At 36.5% G+C, this 16,721-nt stretch overlaps 1 pseudogene; it reads left to right on the forward strand.

The window, feature by feature from the left end:
• The first annotated feature begins 500 nt into the window (after window positions 1-500).
• On the forward strand, window positions 501-924 carry LOC124527192 (PDZ domain-containing protein 11-like; annotated as a pseudogene).
• The last annotated feature ends 15,797 nt before the right edge of the window (window positions 925-16,721 follow it).

Here is a 16,721-nt window from a genome sequence, read left to right on the forward strand (position 1 = left end):
ATTTTAAGTTGAAGCCACTATTCTTTAAACATATCTTGATAATTGGGGGAAAAATCACTCTGAAGAATTCTTGAATGTGTATTTTATAAATCAATGCTTATGTGTTAACCATTGATAAATGTATGTCACACACAGATTGTAGACACCTATTTCTATAAACTGACATCTGTTTATTCCTAATTTTTCTGTTTAGAATGTTATACTCTTCAGCCTTTTCTCATCATTCATGAATGAATATAACATCTCTTTATCTACCCATTTGTTTATCCAATAAATATTCATTGAGAACTAGTATGTATCACGCAGATCTAGGCACTTGGCAATATGGCTGGGAATAAGACATAAAAGATCCTGGTGTTTTAGGAAGAGGAGGGCCTGTGTGCGGCTCCTGCCCTTTCCAACCCATCTGGGCATATGCTTTGGGTTTCCAGTCTGAATTGGCGGTGAGAGCAGAGCCTGAGGAACCCGAGGTGCCTGAGGCTTGCGGGGCATTACTGGAGATGGACAGCTGGATTCCTTATTATGACTACCCTGTGGTTTTCCTGCCTGCCTACAAGTATCCCCAAGCATGGATTCCTCCTCATGAGAGGGTGCATCACTCAGGACCCAGTTTCTGCCTGGAACTGTCACACTGAAGAAGCCCCCTGGAGCTCAGTTGGCATTTAATATCCAAGGAGGAAAGGCCTCACAACTAGGGATCTTTATCTCCAAGGTGATTCCTGACTCTGATGCACATCAAGCAAGATTTCAGGAGGGGGACCAAATCGTAGCTGTGAATTATGTGGATTTCCAAGACATTGAGCACAATGTTGAGATCCTGAAAACAGCCCATGAAATCGGTAACCATACAATTATCATCACTGAAAAGAGAGGACTGTGCACCAGAGAATTGCAGCCCATAGCCCTCCACATGGAATCTTCTAGGACAAGCTGATTAGGCCTCAGGGAAGTCTCTGGAGAAACTCTATTCCTGGCCCCACCCTGCAGAGTGGAGTGGGGAGGGTGGGGACACAGTAAGGCCCTGCACCAAGCCAGCTAGCCAACTGCATTACCCAAACTGAACTGTACTTTTTGTTTCCTAGTTTTCTAGGTGATCTTCATTCCCTGAAACAGGAAGAATGATGACATCTAGGTATAGCCTATGGAGAACCCTGCTAGAAAAGGTAACTGACATTTATTGAATACCCTGTGCTAGACAATTATGCATATGTCATATCATTTTCACTCGAGTATAGAGATTAATAGAGAAAAGAATTTTGGGGGCCATCTCATCCACCTGGCCATCTCATCTCATCCTTGTACACCAGTCTCATACACTCTGGCAACAACCTGGGACTGTTCCTCCCTCTTCCTCCTATCCTTTTCTCCAAAAAGTAAAAGGCAATGCTGAGAGAAAAAAAAGACATAAAAGATCTTTGCTTTCATAAACTATATATTATTTTATACTCAAATACACACACACACACACACACACACACACACACACACACACACAAGTGAAAAATGGATAACCCAGTAGCAGTAAGTGTTATGAATGAGATAAAACTGGAAACTATTAGAAATGATCTCACATAAACCACACATTTGATGATCTCATGAAGAAAGGACTCACTAAAGAGATAACATGGGTTTGATATCTGCAGTGTAAGAAGAAACTTTGTTCTGTGAAGAGCTGGAAAGAACTGCTGGAAAGTGTTCAAGTTAAAAATAGTAGCAAACATTAAATTTTGAAGGCAGAAATGAGCTTGTCTATTCAAGAAATTCCCTGAAAAATAGTATGGCTGAAATATAACAAGGGGGAAAACTGGGCAGAAATCACATCAGCTAGAAATTGGTAGGGCAAGGTAAGAAGTCTGGATTTTTCTCCTGGCAATGGGAAGCCATCAGAGATCACGTACTTTATGTCTTCAAAAAGATCCTTCTGGCTCTTATGTAGAGCCAAAGGGTTACAAGTGTGCAATTAGAAGGAACAGACCTGTCAGGAAGGTCAAAGAGATCCAAGATGATCAATTCCAATGATAACAGAAGTGGATAAATGAAGTATAAATTTTGCCCATAGGCAAATTTTGTTGTTGGGTAGGATGTGTCAGATCATGAGTAATAGGAAGGAATCATGATGACTCTGAGGTTTTTGCCTGAACAAGTAGTTGAATGGAGGTATAATTTACTGAAGTTGACAAAGGCTGGGTAGGATTAGGTTACAGAACCAAAAATGAAGAGTTCTAGGTCAGATATATTTTTGATATATCGATTAGCCATTCAAATGGCAATTTCAAGTATGTAGCTGAATACATGGAGTCTGGAACTCACAGAAATTATTTAGAAGTATATTTAAAGCTGTGAGACCATAGGAAAGATCAAATGCCCATGGAAAATACAGATTTTTAGAAGATAAGCAGAATAAACCCTGGGGCAGGTTAACATCTCAGAGGATTGTGATGAGATATTAATAAGAGATAATGTTCACAAAAGTATCTACTACATGATATATGCTTAATAATTTTGATTTATCCTTATAGATTCTTTGTACATGATAGACCCAGTGAAAAATAAGAATAAAATAAAATACGTATAAGAAGGGGCGCCTGGGTGGCGCAGTCGGTTAAGCGTCCGACTTCAGCCAGGTCACGATCTCACGGTCCGTGGGTTCGAGCCCCGCGTCGGGCTCTGGGCTGATGGCTCAGAGCCTGGAGCCTGTTTCTGATTCTGTGTCTCCCTCTCTCTCTGCCCCTCCCCCGTTCATGCTCTGTCTCGCTCTGTCCCAAAAATAAATAAAAAACGTTGAAAAAAAAATTAAAAAAAAATACGTATAAGAAATAAGAAAGGAATTCATCTGTACTGGCAGTAAATATCTGTTACATATGAACTTAAATAGTCATATTCACTAATACAAATTTATCAGGGTAATATCATAATCCCATTTTATGTATCAGTAAAATGAGATCTATAGATTTTTCCTACTTGCCAGTAACTGACAGAATTAAATTGACACTCCAAATTTTAAAGTTCACACCTTTGGAATCCCAGGCTCCAAATCATTTAGGATCTTATAGCCCACTTGAGATGTCAGCATGTACAAAAAGTTAGATTTTAAGATGGTACATTATTAACTACATTAGGAATGAGGTAGTGTGTTCTACAAGGAGTTAGGCTGTATAGCAAGGCACACATAGATTTGATAATAGGTTTACTTTTTAATAGCTTCATGATATCAGGCAAATCATGCACTCTTTCTGAATCTCAGATGTTTTCTTCTTATGTGTAAAATAATATGTACTTGGTGAAGTTGTTTTGAGGAGATGAAAAATAGGTGTGAGTGCCTTGCAAACAACACATATGCAATAAATATTAGTTTGCTTCCCTTATCCTGCAATCAAGAGCCATAGTTCTAATTAAATCCGTTAGCTATCTGTGTGCAGTGGGTAGGGGCAATTAAATTCAATAATGTTTAATATGATCTTATTTTTCCAAAATGGGTTGGACAGATTTAATAGCTGGCTTTGCATAAAGTGAAAAATTAGAATTTCAGGTGAATAACTATGTTTTAGTCTATTTGAATAATGGTTCTTTTCAGAACACAGAACTGGTATCCTTCTTTTTCTTTTTCGAAATGAATTAGAAGGGATACACTTTCAATGCTAAATAACCTAAAAGCTTTTAAGCTTCATTCAAATTATCTTCAGTCATTTTTAATGTTGATTAACCAAAAATGTCCTTTAAGAAATATTATGCAAAATAGATATTTGCTTTTCAATTATATTGTTTATTATAATGATTAAAATAAAATATAAAATTATTAAAATTAATATTTATTTAATATTAAATAAAATTAATAATTAACGTTGGTATCAAATATTAAAATATTATATATGTCTGTTGACTGAATGTATGTATATATTACATTTTGCATAAAATTAACCAGACACTAAATCTGTGTTTGATCAATAGCAGATTGATTTATTAAATGAAACTATACAATGGAAGAATGTTAAGTTAAAGGGTACTGTTTTAGTTTATTAATTCATTTGTCCTTAGTTAGCTTTGCTTTTTTTAATATAATAACTAGTTACTTCCTAGTGTAACTCATATTGAAGTATAATTATAAAATTTTTAAATTGAATTTTATTTGTAATTGGATCATTTTAAAACACTAAGGCCTACATTGCTTTTACAGGTCCATTTTGAATAGGTTGGAAGAAGAGTTATTAACTAAGAAAAGAAGTGCAAGGTACTATGCTGTATCACAGAGATAGGAATAAACCATGTCCAAGAAATTAAGTCTCAACCTGGTGATAGGATATAAGTGAAAATTATTCCCACATTTTCTCTCTGGATGTGTAGTAGATAGTTCCATGAAGGCATACCCAATGTGGTAAAGAAACTAAAGAAAGCCAACTCTTACTGAGGTTGTGGGCACACTCCCCATAAGTGAAAAATGTTGCCTTATCTACTCAGAGAAGGAGCAGGAGGCGCCTGGATGGCTCAGTCAGTTGGTCATGACTCAAGTCATGATCTCGTGGTTTGTGGGTTCCAGCCCCATGTTGGGCTCTGTGTTGACAGCTCAGAGCGCCGAGCCTGCTTTGGATTCTATGTTTCCCTCTCTCTCTGTCCCTCCCCCACTCGCGCCAGCTCGCTCTCTCTCTCTCTCAAATATAAATAATATTCAAAAAATTAGAAATAAAAAACAAGGGTGTGGCCTGTTGGTAATTAAATGTAGACAGGCTATAGAGTTACTCAGATGGTTGGGGGAGGCGGTAGCAAGCCATCTGCCATGGTATATTATACATGGCTCATCTTCGTTTTTTTTTTTTTCTTTCTATCTAAATAAAACTATAAAATCCAGTTTTGATCCTGCAGAGAAACAAAGAAACTACACACCATATTTCAAATTTTTCTCATGTACTACAAAAGTTCATGTTCTATCATATTTCTGAGAGTTTGTTTCTCTTCCTTCTGAGATTCTGAGATTCTGTTATATAATGTGCACCTCTGATTTTTTTGGGGTATGTTGTGGAAGAACGGAGAAGGAAGTTACTGGATGTTATAAATTAGAAAGGGGGATACTTGTATTCTTTCCATTCTGCCTCCATCTACTTTTGAGCAGGGCAACAGAGGAAAAAAAAATGTTGAATCTCATGGTTACTGTTTATAATAGTTAAAGGCAGGAGAAGAAGCATAGTTCGAGTAGATGACCCAACAAGGAGAAAGAAAAGCCCCTATGTGGCCCCTCTTTTTATGCTGGGGCTCTATTTCTTTCATCAGAGATTTTACTGCAAATCAATAACCACAACCACAACAAAACACTGTGTACAGTTTTTTTTACAGTTAGCGATATTATTTAGAATTACATGTGTATGTCTAAATAATATTAGTATGTAACACATACCATGTATACAAACATTATGTGTATATATTATATACAATCTGTATTTCACATATAAATATGTAGTAAAGCAAGTAAATGAAAAATAAGCTTTTATTTTATTTTTTGAATTATTACTATTATTATTATTATTATTATTATTATTATTATCATCATCACAGCCTATCAGTAAAAAAATGAATTAGTAGAATTTAGGAGTAGAGAGCATTTGAAGGAGTCCTTAATCCCTTTAGCCCTTATAGTTCTTTTTAGGTTTATATCGTCTTAGACGAACTATCAAATCCTCAGTAGATAATCAGTTAATATTTTGGTGGCTAATTTGATTGATATGACTATGTGAAAAAATTGAAAATAGGATATTTTTCCTAAAATGATGGGAGTAATCAGAGAAGCTTCATATTACTTGAACCTAAAAATCATTCTAGCAGATCTATAAAACTATATATTGTTATATTTCGTCTTTTGACCATTTATCCAGATCTTATCTTCAAAAACAACCAGTTTCTTCTGTTAACTCCAAGAAAAGAGCTTTTGATAATAAAACTCACTTGGCAAATCACTCACAACAGGTGTGTGCATTCTCTATCTTTCCCTTTTAATTATTTAGCCATTCCTGGCATGGTCGACTGTTCCTTTGGGCAAAATTAACAATATTGCTTCCTACCTGCAAAGGCATAGTCCTCTGTCACTCATTCATTTATTTCTGAGTTAGCACAGATTAAAAGTGTATTTTGTAAGAAAACCTCAATTATGGAAATTCCTGGTAGATTTGTTATCAAGTAAATATGAAGCAAATATATAATAAAACTATTTGAGGGGTACCTGGGTGGCTCAGTTGGTTAAACACCCAACTCTTCAGCTCAAGTCATGATCTCGTGGTTCATGAGTTTGAGCCCTGCATTGGGTTCTGTGCTGACAGTGCAGAGCCTGCTTGGGATTCTCTCTTTCCCCTCTCTGCCTCTCCCTCTCATTCTCAGAATAAATAAACTTAAAATAAAACAAAAATATTTAAGAATATTGGTGATGACATAAACATATCTAAAATCTTGCAGAAAACAGGATTTCTTTTATTAGAACTAAAAATATTTTGAAATATTTTCATATTTGGTGGCTCAAGGGCGCCTGCGTGGCTCAGTCGGTTAAGCAGACGACTTCGGCTCAGGTCATGATCTCGTGGTCCGTGAGTTCGAGCCCCACGTCGGGCTCTGTGCTGACAGCTCAGAGCCTGGAGCCTGTTTCAGATTCTGTGTCTCCCTCTCTCTGACCCTCCCCTGTTCATGCTCTGTCTCTCCCTGTCTCAAAAATAAATAAAATGTTAAAAAAAATTTTAAAAAGACATATTTTCATGTTAGCTGAATTCTTTACCAAAAAATTTAAATAAGATATAGAATTATTATTCTATTGAATGAGTACTTATGAAATCTGTCTACACAATGCATTTGGCTTCTAAAATGATATATTTTATTTTAAATTTTAATGTTTATTTATTTGAGAGAGAGAGACAGACCATGAATGGGGGAGGGGCAGAGAGAGAGAGAGGGAGACATAGAATCCAAAGGAGGCTCCAGGATCTGAGCTGTCAACACAGAGCCTGACATGGGGCTCAAACTCAAAAACCGTAAGATCATGACCTGAGACGAAGTCAGTTGCTTAACCAACTGAGCTACCCAGGTACCCCCTGAAATGATATATTTTAGTATATATTATGCTATATCCCAGTATTGTCTTTTCTTTCAACTCTCTTATTTCAGTCTAGGAAGTTTGGATATTGAAAGGAGATCATTTGCATATTTTTCCTTAGAATCTTTTCCAAATGTTAACAATTCTGAAAAGTTTAAATGAATTTTTTGCCTTGATTTAGGAATACTGTTTTAAAATATCAAAATATTTTTATCAAATGTAGAGATAGAAGAGAAACATCCTGCTGCTATTCTTACTATTACTTCTAGAGCCCAACAGGACCCAATTAGCATATTCAGCTTATCCACTCAAGAACCATTTAAGGAGAAAGAGAGTTATATACTGACCACCTGTAGCAAATTATCAGGATATCTTGAGCATAGGAAAATCTCATGTATTTAGATAAATCCAAAATTAAATTAAACACACATTTGAGAGAAAACAACTTAAGGTTTATGTATTTTATTTTTGAGACAGAGAGAGAGCAGGGAAGGGGCAGAGAGAGGGCAGGCAGTATCTCAAGCAGGCTCCACACTGTCAGCACACAGCCCAACACAAGACTCAATCCCAGGAACCTCGAGATCATGACCCCAGCGAAAATCAAGAGTGGGAGGTTCAACCAAGGGAGCCGCCCAGACGCCACTAAAGGATAACAACTTAAAGCAGAGGTATTCAAGAAACTTAGCTGTACCCCATTGAGTCTAGAGTTATTTGTTTGTTTATTTAGCTGCTGCTGCTTCAACATGCTTACAATGCACCAAAAAACCACAACTTACGCCACACATCTGCAGGAGAGAGCAGTCTTGCCTGTACATACTGCAGTGAGGTAGAGATTTCACATACAACTTCATAATACCCACAGAGTAGCTGGGCTATGCAATGCCAGTCAGGTTAGCAGGAAGGAGAAAGTAGTTACGATACTGAGTCGGAACAGTACAGATTCCCAAAGAGTAGAATCAGGGAAGGAAGGAGAGAAGGGAGGCGGGGAGAGAGAGGGAAAGAAAAGAAAAGAAAAGAAAAGAAAAGAAAAGAAAAGAAAAGAAGAAAAGAAAAGAAAGAAGGAAGGAAGGAGGGAGGAAGGAAGGGAGAGAAGGAAAGGGAGAGAGAAAGAAGGAAAAAGAAAGAAGCATAAATGCCAAGTATTCAAATTGCAGTAGCATTTCAGTGACTGGAACCGTGGCTTGTGGCATTTTCTCAAATGAAAGAAATAAGGAAGGGTACCTGTCTCCTCCAAGAGCAAGGGTTACTGTGAGCTTTCATCCACCTCACCAAAAAGCAGCCCTTTTTAGTTCAGTTACAAAATAAAAACGTGAAATACACATAAACCCAATTTTAAACTAAAAGTTAAGTCTCCAAAGGAATATTGGAAAGAGCACAGGCTTTTTTCCCCCGCTAAGAAAACTAGACTGGAATTAGGCAACTCTCACAGACTATATGTGTGACAAACTGGGATCATTATTTAATATTTTTGCCCTCAGTTTCTTTATGTATAGAATGGGGATAATAGTTTTACCTCACAGTATTTTAATATATCAAATATAGTAATACATGTAAAAGAACATATACATATTATTATGTCTTGATTCTCTTTTTATCTCTAGTTGCATGTTGTAATGCAAATTAGGCTCTTCCCTGAAAATATTATAGACCATAATCTTTTCAAGTGAATATGAGCTCTCTTCTTTCTGTTCAGTGGCAGGGAAGATAAGTTGGTGGTGGCTTGCTCGCAAATAATTGTGACCAATAATTCTTATGTCTTCCCCAAATCTCTTCATTTGAATTCTAATTGTCATTTCTATTCTTGTCTTTTTCAGGTAAATTACTTTTTAAAATGCCAAGGCCTTCAGATTTGAGTCAAATCTTTCACCTACTACCACTTAGGTAACAACCATCAAAGTAATAAACATTCTAACAATTTGTACAGTGATTTAGCATTTATAAACCATTTTCACATGCATTGTTTTATTATATCCCCAGAAAACTCTTGTTATAAAGGCCTGCACCAATATATCCTTTAGGGCTGAAGAAATAAATGGACTTTGGAAGATTATCCAAACAGTATAGCCAGAATGCAGTCCAGGTCTTCCTAATCTCGGAACTCTTTTGCTATTTCACATTGCCTTTCTGCAACAAAACTTTCCATGTTGATATCTGTTCATTTACTTGATCTCACATTTTATTTTTTATGCCTCTATATGCTTCATAGACAAATTTTTCCCGTTAGAATTTTTTAAAACTATATAGTTTTTCTATTGGAGTGCACACCATTTTCAGACATATTATAGAAACTCTGGGGGCTATAGGGAATCTGGAAAAAACTGATTCTGAGATACTAACATGTTTCCTTTAAGGGGACAGGGCCCTCTCTCTGCTGAGAATCAGAGTTTTTGACTTTATACCCTGCAACCTGGCACTCAACTCCTGAACTACCTATTTTCTCTCCCAGTTCATCAAGCAGCCAAGTTTGCTTTTCCTGAGACCTTCAAGTATTACTACCCTCCCCTCACAATATATCTGGCACACATACACTTTAATAAGAGGCTCCCCTCCTGGACACACAGATTGTCCTCTTTCTTCAGATTCCTGGGCCAGTTTTCCTGTATTTGATCCATTCTAGTGGTATCCATTTGGCTTTTCTCAAACTTATTTGTGAGTCTTAAACCCCCAATCCTCTCCTGTAATGAAACTCTTTCTTCCCAACCAAATATTTCTAACTGAATATACTCTGTCCTCAACTTTCTTGAACTGTTACCTCACTCCACTGACCACTTCCTCTTTTTAAAATTTTATTTAAGGGCCACCTGGGTGGCTCAGTCAGTTAAGCCTTTGATTCTTGGTTTCAGCTCAGGTTATGATCTCCTGATTTCATGAGTTCAACCCCTGCATTCCGCTCTGGGCTAGCAGTGTGGACCCTGTTTGGGATTCTCTCTCTCTCTCTCTCTCTCTCTCTCTCTCTGCCCCTCCCCTACTCACACTGTCTCTGTCTCTCTCAAAATAAATAAACTTAAAAAAATTATTTAAGATTCCATTTCCTATTGGGGTGCCTGGGTGGCTCAGTGTGTTGAGCCTCTGACTTTGATGCAGGTAATGGTTTCACGGTTCACAAGTTCAAGCCCCATGTTGGGCTAGATGCTGCCAGCCTGTCAGTGCAGAGTCTGCTTTGAATCCTCTGTCCCTTCTCCTCCCCTACTTGGGCTCTCCCAAAAGTAAATAAAAAATGTTCCAGCTCTTGTTTTGTTACTGGTTTTGCCATTCTCCACATCCCTTCTTAATTTTTTAATGTTTATTTATTTTTGAGAGTCATGTAATATTTGTTCTTTTGTGAGTAATTCTTATTTAAATTTTTTAATGTTTATTTTTGAGACAGAGACAGAGCGCCAGCGGGGGAGGGGCAGAGAGAGAGACACAGAATCCAAAGCAGGCTCCAGGCTCTGAGCTGTCAGCACAGAGCCCCACTCGGGGCTTGAACCCACGAGCTGTGAGATCATGACCTGAGTCAAAGTCTGACACTCAACCGACTGAGCCACCCAGGTGTCCCTCTCAACATCCTTTCTTGCCTTCAATGTATTCTTCTTCCTCTGCCTTCAAAATCTGTGCATGGCCAGCCCACCCTGTTTCACAAACAAGCAATTTGTGTGAAATGAACTGCAGATCATCTTCACTTAGATGACCCACCAGCAACTATCAATATGTCCGAAACGGAGCACATCCTATTCAAAATTGAACTCCCCCATTTTTACCACCCAAACTGCTTCTCTGTCCTACAACACACTTTTTTTTCCCAATAGCAGCATTATTCTTCTGGAATTCTAAATAAGAAAAAAGCTAGTTTTGATGCTTTTCTCTCTCTTTTCAATTGGTAGTCCTACCAAACTGCAGTTAAAGAGACTGGCATAGCTTTGGAGTGATGGACTTTGATGACCGTGGATCCTGAGCTACTGTGTGGCTGGGAGCTCTACTGGAGCAAAACCATGAAAGAACTGGAAAGAAACTAGAAATTATGTACCATGAAAACAAAGTTTCTTCAGAACCAAGCATTTCGTTTTCATGTCCCCATCACTGTCCAGGCTTTTATCAATTCATGCCTAGATTTTTAATGTTTTTAACTGAAAGGTAAATAACTAATGCAGAAAAAATGCTATTACTTGATAAGGTATTTTAATATGAATTCTTTTATTTGGACATTGCACCAGAAGAAGGTCCTATTGTTATCATTACCCATTTTTTCACAGAAAAGACTGTTGAGACTTGGAGTAAATTTCTCATGATACACTAAAATACTGAAATTCAAAATTTTGTCTTGTGCCTACTCTACTATGTCAGATCTCAGCTTTTATATATAAATTCATTCAATCCACATTTCCTCTGGCAGATGAGGAAATTTATTTCCCTCATGGTAAAAATATTTTGACCATGGAATAGTAATGATAATGTAGTATTTATCTCATAAAATTAAACCTCAGCTTTGAAGACCCTCCAAAGACTAACACTGTTTCAGTTATGTAATTTTATTTCTTGTTTCTCCCCTATGTACCCTTGCTCCTTCCAGGCCAGTCTTTCCATCATCCTCTACATTCAAGACAAAATCTCCTATTTCCAAACCTTCATTTGTATATTTCTTCTTCCTCAAATGCCCTATGTCCTTTCCTTCCTCCTTCAATCATCATAATTTAAAATGTACTTCAAATTTCACCTTCTCTATGAAATCATTTCTATATGAATATGTTCTTCTGTAACTATGGCTTTCTGCATGTGCATATGTGTGTAACCATGCTCTAAAATGGAGAAGCCAGGCACATATTCAGATTTTTATCCATGATTTTTATAGAAAGCTCTGCAAAGACATAGACATTGAATGCTACACATAATATATCACTTTAAGAAGAGAATAAACTTTTATCAAGTGGGGATGATCTCAGAAAATGCATATATTATTGTGAATGTGACATTGCCCACTGTGATTGTTTCCTTTTAGGCAATTCTTGGTTTTTATAATTTTTTTATGTTTAACATTTTACCTCTCCAGCTATATTTTTAGCTCTTTGAAGGGACTACCATGTGCAACTTTGATTCCCTATAATGCTGAGATCACAGATGAGCTAATAATACACTTGAGGCTAAAAACAATGCAGAAGGGTAGCAGATCACAAATTCCAAAGGATAAATGCCACCACATCCTGTATCGACCTTCCATGTGTCATTGCTAACCTGTTCCAGAAAAGAGGTCAGTTAAACCAGCAGTCCAGAAAAATATGAAAATATTTGCGCTTAATAAAATCACACACTAAACTTTACATTTCATTCTCCAATATATTTGTGTATTTGTTACCAAGTTATCACATGCCCATCTGTTTCTTTCATCAAAGAACTTTATGTGGATCATATTATCCCTTTTTTTGGTAATTTTTATAAGTTAAAGGAAAAGAGATAAATTGAAGCAGATTCTCACTGGTTACTTAACAGGCCAACCCCTCACTGTATCTATGAACATTCATCTATGATTCTCCTGGGAAATTTCCTGGGATCAGACAGATGAAGCAGAGCCATCTGTCAACTTGGAAAAGATCCCACACCAGACAGACAGGTAACACTTTGCTCTACCCTGATTGAGCCATTTATGGCAAAGGAAACGTAATCTGACTTAGCAACTCGGGCTAGGTATTTAGAGGATCACGCAAAGAAGACTCTGACACACATAAAGACATGTTGGCTTTTAAAAATATTTTACACCATAATATAGAAAAATATCAGTTAGGAAAGAGATAAGAGATATCCAATGACTTTAAACAGAGTAGAACTTTTGTGGGAAAGCCAAGGCAAAAACAGACCAACTAACCAAATACCTTCTCTCCTTTTAGATTACTTGGGCATAAAACATTTAAAAAAGATTCATTGCTAAATGTGAGAAACGATCATAACAAGTAGTTACACAGAAGAGAAAGACAAAAATATGGATCATAGTAATAAATATAATTCTAAAATTCTGAACATTTCTGTTTTATTTATAAACACGACCATAAAATACTAAAGAAAAAATTTCCCATAAAACATATTGATTTGAGATTGTAAGGGAAGGGAATGAAGATGATTATTTATTATATGATACCTTTCTTATTAAAAGGAAATAAATGAATTTTATTATTTTCAGAGTCATTCAATGAAATATAATTGGCAGTGTTGGGGAGGATGAAATAAGAGGCAGCTTAACTCATGGACTTATTCCTAGAGATTCAGGAAGGTGGAAACACAGCGTAGAGGCTACTTATTCTTACTATAAAACTTGTATCTAAAAAAAAATAAAACTCCTCAATGGTTTCATTTTATTCAACATCCTGTTAGCTTTAAGCAAAATTCTCATTTGTAGAATGCAAGAAATGGTAATCACTTTAGAAACCATCAAATCCAATCCTCTGATTTTATGAAGAATTACAGACAGAAATTTTACCTGAGGTATATTAAATACTAAACCCTAGCAATTTTAGCTTACATATCCTAGGACCACAGATGATAGAAGGATGATGTTAACCTAAGTCTTATGAATACCAGTGCAGAGTTCTTGTCACTCTATCACGTGGTCTTTCTCATCATAACACCACAAGAAAGAGAAAAACACATCTGGGAGCTAGCCTGGCACTGACGGCTAGGGCTTGGTTTTCTTCTGTTGAATATAAACACTTTCATAGAACATCAACATCAGACAAGGTTACTCCATGATACTGATGAATTAAGACAAAAACAAAATCATTTCATAATCATGCCTGAACACAGATAATATAATCACTGTCTACGCCACAAAAAACACCAACATCCTAATCCTGACTAATAGGAGTGACTGCTGCTTCCTTACTAATTATATCGTTAGCCTTAATTTATTCCTCCTGCCTTGAAGATAATATTTATTAGATACTTATCATAAAATTGCCTCAACTTCCCGAAAATATCTAATCTAGAGTAAACTTTGCTTCCCAAATCTTCTGCAAGTCACCTAATGCAAGTTCAAATCGTACAAGTCCTTTCTAGTAGTCTCTTAGTGAGACACTTTCCCATTGTGTTTTCTCCCTTCTTTTAAGAAGTAAGAAAAGTAATTTGCTCAAATACAGGTGTGTTCCCAATGGAGGGGACAAGGATAGTAAAGAACAAGCGAAAACAATAACAACAAAAACCCCAAAACATTTATTAAAACAACATAATGATGATGTATTTTGGAATATATCTTAAAGATGGTTCCATTACTGTTAAAATTGCACATGTTAAACAATTTTGCTTATATAAAATCATCAATGCTAGCATCAGAGTCAAATATTCTTACATTTAATGAAACCAGCAAAGACTACTTGCATACAAGCACCCTCTTGTCTATCCAAATTATTAAATGTTATTATCTGACTTTCACATTGATTCTTTTATTAGAGAAAAAGAAATTAATTCTTGCACTTCCACTTAGGTAAGATCAAATAGCAGGAACTGAAGTACTGCCTTCATTTGCAACAACAGCGGAGGGGAGAGAAGGCAAACTACATAAATCAATGGCTCTCAGAATGTTAAACATCACTCAACAAAGGAGGGGATCCCCAAGAGATGGAGACATGATCTCTATGATTGCCCCAGCTTTCTGCCTGGAGAAAGATTATATGCCACAGAATTGGGAGGGGAAGACCTACCAGAGCCCCCATGGTCATCTTGAGTTGAATAGACAGAAGTGGGCTTCCCAAGAAGCCACGGTGGCCAGGATTTATATGACAAAATCCTGTACAGGAGAAAGCTGTGCAGAGAGAGAAGCCTAGAGATGCAGAGGGCCTCCCTCCAGAATTCAGTTCAATACTGAGTATCACAGAGGCCAGAAGAACAACCGTGAGTCTAGATAATACTTGTTCCCAAGAGATAGAGTGGAAACTTTATAAGTCAGGAGGCATCTATTAGGGTAGTAATTGGCATAATTTTTCTTAAAGAACCAGTCTCTGTGGGTCACATAGTCTTTATTATAACTACTCTTTTTTGCCATTGTAGCACAAAAACAGCTAGAGAAAACAGATAAATGAATAGACATGATTGTGTTTAAAACTTTATTTACAAAAACAGACCCTATCACTCAAGCTGTAGTTTGCCAATCCTGAATTAGAATACTAAGAGGTGTCTTGCCTCAGTTTTAGGAAAATTGAAATGACTAAATGCTGCTCTGGTTACAGCCACAAAGCATAAAATCAACACCTGAAAGAATCAAACTGATTCCAATGAGCAACACTACATTCCAGAATAAAGCTCAAGAATATTTTTAGAAATATAAAAATACTCTGCACACAAAAAACTTCACAGTGTCTTTCATTATATCTAAAATTGTCAGGTATGCAAAGAAGCAGGGAAATATGACCCATTAAAAGGAAAAACTTAGTTAATTGAAACTAACTCAGAATTGAGACAGATGATAAAATTTGGGGAAAAAATGAACAGAATACTGATGAACTGTGGGACAACCTGGGTGGCAAACTATATATGTAATTAAAGTCCCTGAAGGAGAGGAAAAAGAGACAGAAGATACATCTACAAATATAATAACCAAAAATTTTCCAACTTTGTTAAAAACTATACACCCAGAAATTCCCCCCAAAACACAATGAAACTCAACAACAACAACAAAAACATGAAGAAAACTATACACAGGCATATAGGAATCAAACTGCTTTGAACTGATTGAAAGAGAAAAAAAAATGTACAAGCAGCCAGAAGGGGAAGGCAGATTACACACAGAAGCGCTAAATAAGAATGGCACCAGATCTCTTCTCAAACGAATAAAACTTACAAGAGAGTAACATCATCTGAATACCTAAAGAAACAACATTCTTCTCCCAAAATATAAAAACGACCAATTTTTAACATAGAATTTGTTACCCAGCAAAACAAAATCTGTCAAAAATAAAGTAAAAAAAAAAAGGGTTTTTAAGGTATTCAAATGCTGAAAGAATTCATCATTGGCAGGCATACACTATAAGAAATTATAAATATAGTCTTTTAAGTAGAAAGAAAATTATTGCATACGGGGACCTGGGTCTAAATCAAAACATGAAGAGTATTAAAACTAGTTATTTTATGGGTCTATATAAAGACATAATTATTTATATCCCCTTAAGCATGATCAATTGTTTAAGGACAAAAACAAAAACAATGTGTTTGGGGTTTATCATACGTGTAGAAGTAGAATGTATGACAGCAGTACAAAAGCTGGTGGAGAGAAGTAGAAGCATACTGTGAAAGGTGTTCACATTATACATGCAATATCATATCTTCTGAAGGTAGACTTTGATGTGTTAAAGATGTAAACCATAAACTCTAGAGCAATCAACAGTAGTGAGGATGCAGAAAACCTGAATTGCTTATACAATGTTAGTAGGAAGGGAAATGGTACAGCTACTCTAAAACTGTTTGGCAGTATCTTCAAAAAAACTAAACAGAAACTTCTGGTTTCTGATTCCTCACAAGAGGAGCTTGAAAGTCACCACTCCATACTAACAAGTAAAAAGCTGAACACACTGAAAAATTAATAAGTCTTCCTGCATCTATAAAGAGAAGAGATGACGCAGAGCAAACTGCTGTCCCCAAGATCAAAGAGCCGGACAGGAGAACACAGGGAGGCGTGGCTTACCGGAAAAGAGACTGGCAAGGG

The sequence above is a fragment of the Lynx rufus genome, unplaced genomic scaffold (genome assembly GCF_022079265.1).
Source record: "Lynx rufus isolate CCGP_SWC_20201006 ecotype Redwood Valley unplaced genomic scaffold, mLynRuf1.p SCAF_5, whole genome shotgun sequence".
In the NCBI taxonomy this organism is placed as follows: Eukaryota; Metazoa; Chordata; class Mammalia; order Carnivora; family Felidae; genus Lynx; species Lynx rufus.